Source organism: Chelonia mydas, chromosome 6 (genome assembly GCF_015237465.2).
Source record: "Chelonia mydas isolate rCheMyd1 chromosome 6, rCheMyd1.pri.v2, whole genome shotgun sequence".
In the NCBI taxonomy this organism is placed as follows: Eukaryota; Metazoa; Chordata; order Testudines; family Cheloniidae; genus Chelonia; species Chelonia mydas.
In genome coordinates, this window is record NC_051246.2 from 2,213,941 (window position 1) to 2,223,412 (window position 9,472).

Consider the following 9,472-nt stretch of genomic DNA (forward strand, 5'->3'; position numbering starts at 1 on the left):
GGGGAGTCTGAAAACTGGGCACCCGTGGAAACAGCTTTGATTACTGCCTGGAGAAGATGCAGATTGGAGATTCACAAAGACAAATGAACCCCCTGGAGAGTGCAAAAGATTGGTCCCTGTGGTTATCCGTTATGGGGTGGGGGAGTCTGAAGAACAGTGGATCCCAGCTTTATGGACTAGACAAGCATTGAAAGAGCTAACCATCGAATGAGTAACACCTTATTAGACAGCACAGTACCTTGCTAACAGCTACAGGCTGTAGACTGTATTTTATGTTTTTCTTCTCCCGGTAACCTCATGTTTCCACATCCTGTTCCTCGCCTTTATTGTGAATCTCTCCCTCAGCCTCTGTTAAATCAACTTCAGTTTGGTTTTACTTAAGACACGTCTGTGACGTACCCAGGGTACAATCCAGACCAATGAGTAGCTGTGTCATCCCTGCCCTCTTCTCTAGGGTACCCATTACGATGCCTTGTCAATGTAGCTTCCAGTCTGGACTGCTCACAAACAGCGTCCAGCATGTGAGTCACTCCCAGCTATGTCTGTATCTGTTGCAGCCAGCCAGCCACATGCTGGCTCTTACCAGCTTCAAAGATTACCATATGGTGACCCCAATACACGCCCAGTCCTAGATTTCCCTCCAGAAATGTATGTCCTCTACTGCCCAGCCCTCTCCTGGATGGTGAAAATATATTGAGTCTCGTTATTCCTTTAAGGGAAAGATATACACACAACTTGTTATCTAAATGGAGTTACCCAGACACTTCAGTGTGAACACACTGGATAAGATAAAACAAGTTTATTACCTACAAAGGGATAGATTTTAAGTGAGTACAAGTAAAGAGACATAAAAGTCAGAAATGGTTACAAGAAAAATAAAGATAAAACACAACCAATGTCTAATTGAACAGAAAAGAAGAGGAGGACTTGTGGCACCTTAGAGACTAACAAATGTATTAGAGCTTAAGCTTTCGTGAGCTACAGCTCACTTCATCGGATGCAACAGATTATGTTAAATTCAAAGAAAAGTTTTTCTCATCACATGCTCTCAACTGTATTACTGGCCAAACTTCTTAGGTGAGGACACCTGCTTTTGTTTAACAGCTACTTCCTTTTTCCCTTCATCTGCAGTGAATCAATGGACAGAGAGAGAGAGGCAGGGGGAGGGGGTGCCTTGGGGGTCTGCCCTTTCTTTTTATAGTCCTGTTCCCATTTTCAGGAGCAGTTCCCACTGGGAGAAGGGCAACAGGCAGTCTGTTTAGATGGGAAGTCCAGGCTGTTTCTCTGCGAAAATGTAGATGTTTCTCTGCGAAGATGTTCACCCCTGCCCCTTTTCCTGCCAAAGAGTGGCCATTTAGCAGGAAATGGCCCATTGGCTTTGCTGACACCTGGCTGAGGCATCAGCTTGCCCTTTGTCTCTGCGGAGCTGGTTCGGCCAGTCCCCAAGCATGGAACATGCTTTAGTATCATCATACAGGGGAATCTGATAACTTCACATACAATGTGGCCACACACATTTTACCAAGACAGTAATGACCTGCAAATTATGAGTTTTCAAATTTACCTCGGATGGCAAACTTTGTACAGAGATTATTACAATAGAGGATCCAGGCGTATATTCTGTCACAACGTCTTAGTGCCCGGTAATAAGGAGAGGATTGAACTGAGGTGAAAACAGCAAGTTGTGGAGAACTGTTTCCATGGAGGCAGCAGATCGCTGTGCATGGCGGGTGTGCAGAAGACAGGGGACTGGGCACTGGAGTGTAATGGAATCGGGTGTGTAAATTGCTGCCTGCAGAAGGATAGAGCGGGGCTCACCGCTTGCCTGGGATACCAGCAGCTGGTGGCTGGGAGAGTTTCTGTGATGGGCACAGACAGGGCAGGAGGCAGTGGTGCAACCCACACACGGCAGGTCACCCTGAAAAGTGCCACAGTGTTTGTGGGAGTTGGAATCCCATGTAAGATGCCCACAAGAAAATGGCAGTGTTACCTGCCCTGGATTCATGAGCAAAGAATGCAGCTGGGAGCCGGGTCTCCTGGGTTCTTTCCCAGGCTTGGGGAGGGGAACGAGTTGCTCTCCTGTCATCAGGTAACACACATAACTATTTACACTCTCCCCCTTTAGCTCCCTTGCCAGGGGATAATACAGCTTCCCTCTTCTCTTCCCAGGCTGTGGCAAGTAGTTGGTCTCAGGGTGCATCTTCAGTGGTCAGGCTGCACAGGACAGGGCCTGGCCCTGGCAGGTCAGCGTGCAGAGATACGGCTCCCACATCTGCAGCGGTTCGCTCATCTCCAAGAGCTGGGTGGTGTCAGCAGCTCTTTGCTTTGATCAGTGAGTACCCCAGGCAGGGCAGAGACAGTGACTGTGGCTGCTCTGAATAGATTCTCTCTCCCTTTTCACTGGCTTTCCTGCGTGGCCATTCCACAGCTTCCCTGCCCCAGAGCTGGCTGCAACTGAGTGTTGTGTGAGCCATCCATCTGTTCCCTAATGGGATTTTCTTACGTCCAGGCCTGTGGTCAATTCAGCGTATCGGGTGCAGCTGGGTGAAAAGCAGATTTTCGATCAGACCCGTAACCAGACATTCTCAGCGGTGAAGCAGGTCATCCTCCATCCCAGTTACGACAATGTCACAGTCTAGGCCGACATCGCCCTGGTGGAGCTGGAGAAGCCGATTGCATTCATGGCAGCCATCAGCCCCGTGTGTCTGCTCGACGCCTCTGTCTGTGTGCCCACTGGGAAGCCCTGCTGGGTGACTGGTTGGGGGAACGCTCTCCCACAAGGTGGGGCAGACTCGCAGCTGTTAGAGAGGGGAAGGTGAGGGGAAGGACCCAGCACTGGGTGAAGGTTATGGCCTGGGTGATAGCAGCCTCCTTTGTACACCGATGGAGTGAGAGTTACCCGGGTATGGAGGCATTAGCACAGCTGGTAGACCCGGATCCACCAACTGCAAAACCCCGGTTTGCAATGCAATCTGCACACTCAAGCACTAGCTTGGAAATGCAGAGGTGACAAGCCTGGGTCCCACAGATGCGAACTTTCGTGCGCAGTGTAGAAATGGAAGGGCCGGAACAGGTGGACTGGGAAACCCTCTACATGTGTGAGACCCTTTCTATTCCTTGTTACATATTCTCCTGCTTTTGTCCTTAAATAAGTACCCTCTGCTTTGGAAAGCTGCTTGGATACTAGTAATTGCTGGTGTTCCTATGGTGTATCTGCTGGAGAGAAGGTGTTGGTCTCTGTCAAGTTTTCCAGGATAAATACTGTGAAAAGCAAGGGGACGGTCATTCATGAGGGACATGGGTTGTTTGTCCCCAGACAGCAGCGACGGCTGGAGGCCAAAGACCCAAGAGGGCATTCCTGGAGCACGCCACATTCCGAGCAGACAATGGAATCAGGATGATGAGAAATTGAGATTTCAAGGTGGAACTGGGATTCTGGAGTAGACCTAGGGTTTAATGGGGAATTAAAATGTTGAAGGGAAATTTTCCTGAAAAGCACCTGATTCCTGCAGGGAGACGAGGGCGGATTCAATTTTCGGCCCCCATATTTTTGGATTTAGTTTTTTCAATGAGAAGTCAACATTTTGCATAGGAAAAAGACCTCTGCATTTTTATCAGCACCCTTGGCCAGTTTTTTGTCTTTTAAATGGGAAAACCGGGTGTTGGACTCAACAGATATTTCCCCACAGAAGGCATCTGTTCAGGGAGACAAATTTTATTTTATTTGTATTCTGTTGTTTGGAAAACCCAAAAGCTCAAGAAGTTTTGAATTCCTGACAAAAATGTTGCTTTTTGTTTTATGAGGAGAAATCCAAATTTTTGATGGAAAAAGACCTCTTTTCAGAGCGGTGCATAGGCTATATTACATGGGTGTTACAGTATCTGCACACATGGATAACTGTTACTGATCAAAGGAGCGGTACACCATAACTTATAAACAGACATTTCGTTCATCAAAGGAGCTGTGACAGGGTAACGCCAACTGAGATTGGGGTTGGGGGGAGACATCATGACAGAAGCTGAATAGACCCTGAGTGCGATCAGGGCCATCATTGTTGTGCTAGGTGCTACACAGACCACGGCCGAGATCAGGGACCCTGTCATGCCAGGCAATACACAGACCCCGACTGAAACCAGGTCTCTGGTTGTCCAGTTTTCATTTAGTTTCATTTCCAATTTTCTTTCTTTCTTTCTTTCTTTCTTTCTTTCTTTCTTTCTTTCTTTCTTTCTTTCTTTCTTTCTTTCTTTCTTTCTCAATCCCCTTTTTATTAACATTTTATTTTTTAAAAATATAAATCTAGCTGCATTTCAAAAGACAGTGGTGCTTCAAAGTGAAAAGTGCAAATGGTTTGTTTGGAATATGTCAAAGAAACGGCGCCACTTTTCTGAACTTTTTTTTCATCTGAAACTATTTGGCAAGAGAGTAGTTTGGGGCAATAGATGGGGACAGGGAATTGTGAGGCGTGGGGGTGGGTTGCGGGCAGGGCCATCTTAACTCTTCTGGGGGCCCCGGGATATTAGATTTTGTGGGGGCCCCTAGGCTCTAGATACGGACAAAAATGCAGTGTACAGAGTGCGGGAGGGGGCCGCGGGTTGAGGCAGGGGGTTGGGTGCAGGAGGGGGTGAGACCTCTGACTGGGGATGCTGGCTCTGGGGTGGGGCTCGTGATGAGGCATTTGGGGTGCAGGAGGGGGGCTCCAGGCTGGGGCCAAGGGGTTTGGAGTGCAGGAGCGGGATCAGGAGAGAAGGTGGGGGTGGGGTGTGGCATCTGGAGAGCTTTCTGTGGGGTCCCCTTAGCCCGGGGCCCTGTGCTGTAACCCCTAAAGCCCCTGCATTAATCCGGCCCTGGTTGCGGGAGCCGATGGATCCATTGTCCTGGCTCTCTCCCTCTTCCCAGTTTCTCTCCCACCCCACAAGATGCTGAAGCTCGGCAGGGACCCCGTCAAACCCAACATGACCTGTGCTGGCTACGCTGAAGGGCAGAGGGACCCCTGCCAGGTGAGAGAGGGCTGTGGGCTGACTGGATGCAGGTGAGGCCCAGCGCAGCTCCCCGTCGCCATCTAGGGCCTGTAGACGGTAGAACGGCTGCTGCAGTTGCAAAGCTCCAGACTTGGCTTCCTCCCAGCAGGCAGGTGCATCTCTGGCTTTTAGAGCTAAGTGAAGGCAGAGCCCTGTGACTAGATCCCAGCTCCTGGAGTTCTGTGATTAGGACAGAGCCCCAGCTTTTATATTTTCTTAAAATAATAGTTAAACCTTTGTGGTTGGGTAGAAAAGAGGAAGAATGTGGCTAGAGGGTAACTGAGGCCTGCCTGAGTCTGCAGAGAGCCTGAGCCAGTCACTGTGAGATGGGAAAATACCCCATGCCTCAATATTCAGGGTGCCAACTCCCAGCCCCACTGCTCTGGGGAGCTCTGCCGGTGGTCTCTGTCTAGGGCAGGAGAAGAAGAACACAGCCACCGCAGCACCTGTGAATGTACTGGGGGAATCTCACCTCTGCTACCAAAGCCTCCTTCAGAAAAAGTGAGCTGGAAAAGCACACCATACTCCTTTCACTTCTCATGTTGGTGTGGACAAAATTTGTGGGTGGGGCCATGGGATAGCCTATATGCCTGCAGTCCCAAGGGGCTGGATTGTGGATGCTTGGGGATAGGGCTGGTGGAGGGCTGGGGAGTCGGGGAGAGGGACAGGGAAAGCCCTCGCTAATCCCAATTTGTCTGCTCCTCCAGGGTGACTCTGGAGGGCGGCTGGCCTTTGACCACAATGGGACCTGGTTCCTGATGGGGGTTGTGAGTTGGCGGGAGGGCTGTGGCCAGCCCAATTGTCCCAGTGTCTATGTCCGGACAGTGGCCTACGGTGAATGGATATGGGGGCACGTGGTCTCCGGGGGCCAAGCCACCACTACAGAAAACAGCACCTCTGGAATAAATGATGCCACGCCCTCCTTCAGCACCTACACGCTTCTCTTCGCCTCTCTCCTGATGGCACTGTGACCCTGCCCCGCCTCATCTCTCCCTCCTCCGTTCACCCAGCAGTGAAACCCTCCACTGTCTGTGGGCAGTTTGAGATGGAGTTGGGAGAGGATCTGAGACCTATCAGCAATGCCTGAGTCTGCAGAGAGCCTGACCCTATTGCAATGAGAAGGGAGAGCTGCCCTGAGTGCGATTGAGAGCAACGCTGCTTGAGTCTGCAGAGAGCCTGAGCTGATTGCTTAGAAAGGTGTGAACAGTGGATCCCTAGAATCTCAGCAACTTGTTGAAACACTTTGGAGTCAAAGCTTCACCCATGATCTCTGTGCAACCCACCTGGGAGCTCAGACCTGGTGACGGATTCATTCCCTGGGACCCCGGCTACTGTCACAGATTCGGGATTTCTTAGGCACCAGTTTATGAAGGTGTCCATAGCGACCAGGCAATGTTCTTCACGAGAGTCTGTCTGAGGCAAAGTCTGAGGCATTAGGCTTGCCCGGATCCCTTCCGGCGGTCGAGGGTTGCAGCAACAACCGACGCCCAGCGCACACCAGTGAGTTCATCGGGGGCCTCGGAGGAGACGCAGTTTGATCAACCCCGGAGGGCACAACGGTGCAACGCACTCACATAGTGGAGAAGCAGCTGTGCATGACGGTGAGGAACCGGTCCCTTGGACATAGGGGAGGAGCAGCTGTGGGCGATGGTGGGGAACTGGTCCCTTGGATAAGGTAGGAACCTTTTGAAATCCGGATTGTATGCTCTGTTGGAACCTGGGGACGCCCAGAGTTACCCTGTAGGTATGGGACAGGAACAGAGCATGGGAGGTAGGGTACGGTGCACACCCCTAGAGTGTATTTTAGTAAATTGGAAGGTATTTGGATCAGATCCAATGACTAAGGGTAAATTGAAGTGATTTTGTATGGTTGACTGGCCTCAGTACCGATTAGAGGACCAGGAACAGTGGCCTCCTGAAGGATCACTAAATCATAATACAATCCTCCAGTTACTCCTGTTCTGTCAGCGAATGGGGAAGTGGAATGACCATTCGTATGTTTTACTTGTTTATGACCTTGTGGTCTCGTACTGATATTTTGCAACGCTGTAATTTAACCCCGATTGGCCCGGTAGCAATTAATGTCAATCCCCGGACCCCCACCCCAAATGTAATGGCAGATCCAGTGTCTCCGCCGGCCCCTACACCCACACAGAGTGAGGCCCCTTTGGCCCCTACACCCACACAGAGCGAGGCTCCTTTGGCCCCTACACCCACACAGAGTGAGTCCCCTTCGGTCCCTACACTCACACAGAGCAAGGCTCAGAGTAAGATTCCTAGTGAAGCTCATAGTGAGGTTTGGGCTCCATCTGCTGGACTATACCCGTTACTTACCGAGACTAAAATCTCCCGTAATGCAATAGAAAGAACAAGCTGTTCCTACCATGCAGGTCTATACTCATGCACCTTTTAATCCTATGGACCTGGCCGCTTTCAAAGCACAGGCTGGAGAATTTTCTGTCACCCGAAGTAAGTTTATATCGATTTTTGAGGGATGTCTTAGTAGCTACAAGCCAGACTGGGATGATTGTAATGTCCTTCTGCGAACATTATTGACTGAGGTTGAACGAGAACAGGTCATAGCTAAAGCAAGGGAGGAAGCAAAGAGGCGATATGACCAGGACAGTAACAATGTCCCGACCCCAGATGATCAGGTTCCTATAAAGGATCCTAGGTGGGACCCAAATGACAATCAGGCTATGACCCACCTCACCTCCTATAAGGAGCTACTACTGTATGGACTCCGTCACGCAGCTGTCAGACAGAATAATTGGACTAAACCACATGAGGTAGTGCAGGACCCAAAGGAAAGCCCTGGAGCCTTTTTACAGCGCATTCGAGACATGATCTGACAGTATACCAATGCAGATCCTAATGATCCGCAAACTGAGGCAATTATTAAAGGAGTATTTACAAGCAGGGCAGCCCCCGACATGAAGAGAAAGCTACAGAAATAAAGGAGGATTTGATGGGTATGACCATGGCACAGATTTTAGAAGCAGCAAATCGAGTGTATAGTTTAAGAGAAGTGGAGAAGGAGAAGAAGCAAGTGAGATTGATGGTAGCGGCAGTGCAGGCAGGCACGAAGGGAAGTGAACGAGAAGGAAGGGGCCGTGGAAGCGGACGTCCAGGCCCGCGGGAGAGACGACTGGGGCGCAATCAGTGTGCCCTGTGTCGGCAAGAGGGACACTGGAAGAATGAGTGCCCAAACAAGAAGGAAAGGGGGGGTACCTCTATGATGGCGATAGAAGAACAGGAATAGGGGTGTCAGGGGAGACGGATCATCCTACCCCCGGAACCCCGAGTAAAAATGTGGGTGGGAAATGAAGAAATAGATTTTTTAGTGGACTCTGGAGCAGCGCGAACTGCTGTAAATCAACCCCTTCAGTTGCCAGTAGCAGACTCCCTCACCTTGACAGGAGCCACAGGCAAAGATACCAAGTGCCTAGTGTATGCCCCAGCAGAATGTGCTTTGGGAAACAGAACCACATCCCATAAGCTGGTTTACCTCCCCGAATGCCCAACACCGCTGCTGGGATGGGACCTGCTGTGTCGCCTAGGTGCCACCCTGCATTTTACTCAAGATGAAATAACCCTTAGCTTACCCCCTGAAAATGCATGGATTATGGCCCTTGCAGTTGAACCCTCGGCTATGCAAGCCCCAGAATGGGACCAGTGGGAAGTCCAAGTGTATCCCCTTGTGTGGGCATCAGGGATCCCAGGAAAAGCTACTCACCAAACCCCCATTCATGTCCAGCTCATACCCGGGAAAGGCCTGGTGCGGGTAAAGCAATATCCAGTCAGGAAGGAAGCCAGAGAGGGGTTACAGGAAACCATAGATCGATTTCTAACGTACGGTATTCTCCGGGAATGTCAGTCAGCCTGGAACACTCCCATTTTACCCATACAGAAACCTGTTGGCACATACCGGCTGGTACAAGACCTAAGGGCAGTTAATGAACGGGTTAAGACTCTGCACCCTCTTGTCCCCAACCCGCATACCCTATTGGCTTCTATAGGGGGACAGTATACCCATTTTTCAGTTCTTGATTTAAAAGATGCTTTTTTTGCCATTCCAGTTGACACCTCATCACAGGAGATTTTCTCCTTCGAATGGGAGGACCGGAAGAGAGTTAAAAAGCAACTTTGCTGGACAGTGTTAGCCCAGGGGTTTAAAAATTCCCCCACCCTTTTTGGCCAGGCTCTGGCCAGGGACCTAGAGGAGTGGGATAATGAGGAAGCCCTCCTTTTGCAATACGTAGATGATCTGTTAATTGCCACTGTGGGCTTAACCCCTTGCCTTAAAGCCACCGTGAGTCTCCTGAATTTTGTGGGATTCCGAGGATATCGGGTAGCACGAGGTAAGGCTCAGATTGCTCTCCTGCAGGTACAGTACCTCGGGTTCTGCATACGGCAGGGGGAATGCCAGCTTTCAAAGGAGAGGAAGGAAGCC

The 9,472-nt window shown here is 50.4% G+C and overlaps 1 pseudogene; it reads left to right on the forward strand.

Moving 5' to 3' along the window:
- Positions 1-467: 467 nt before the first annotated feature.
- On the forward strand, positions 468-5,990 carry LOC122466151 (annotated as a pseudogene).
- Positions 5,991-9,472: the final 3,482 nt, after the last annotated feature.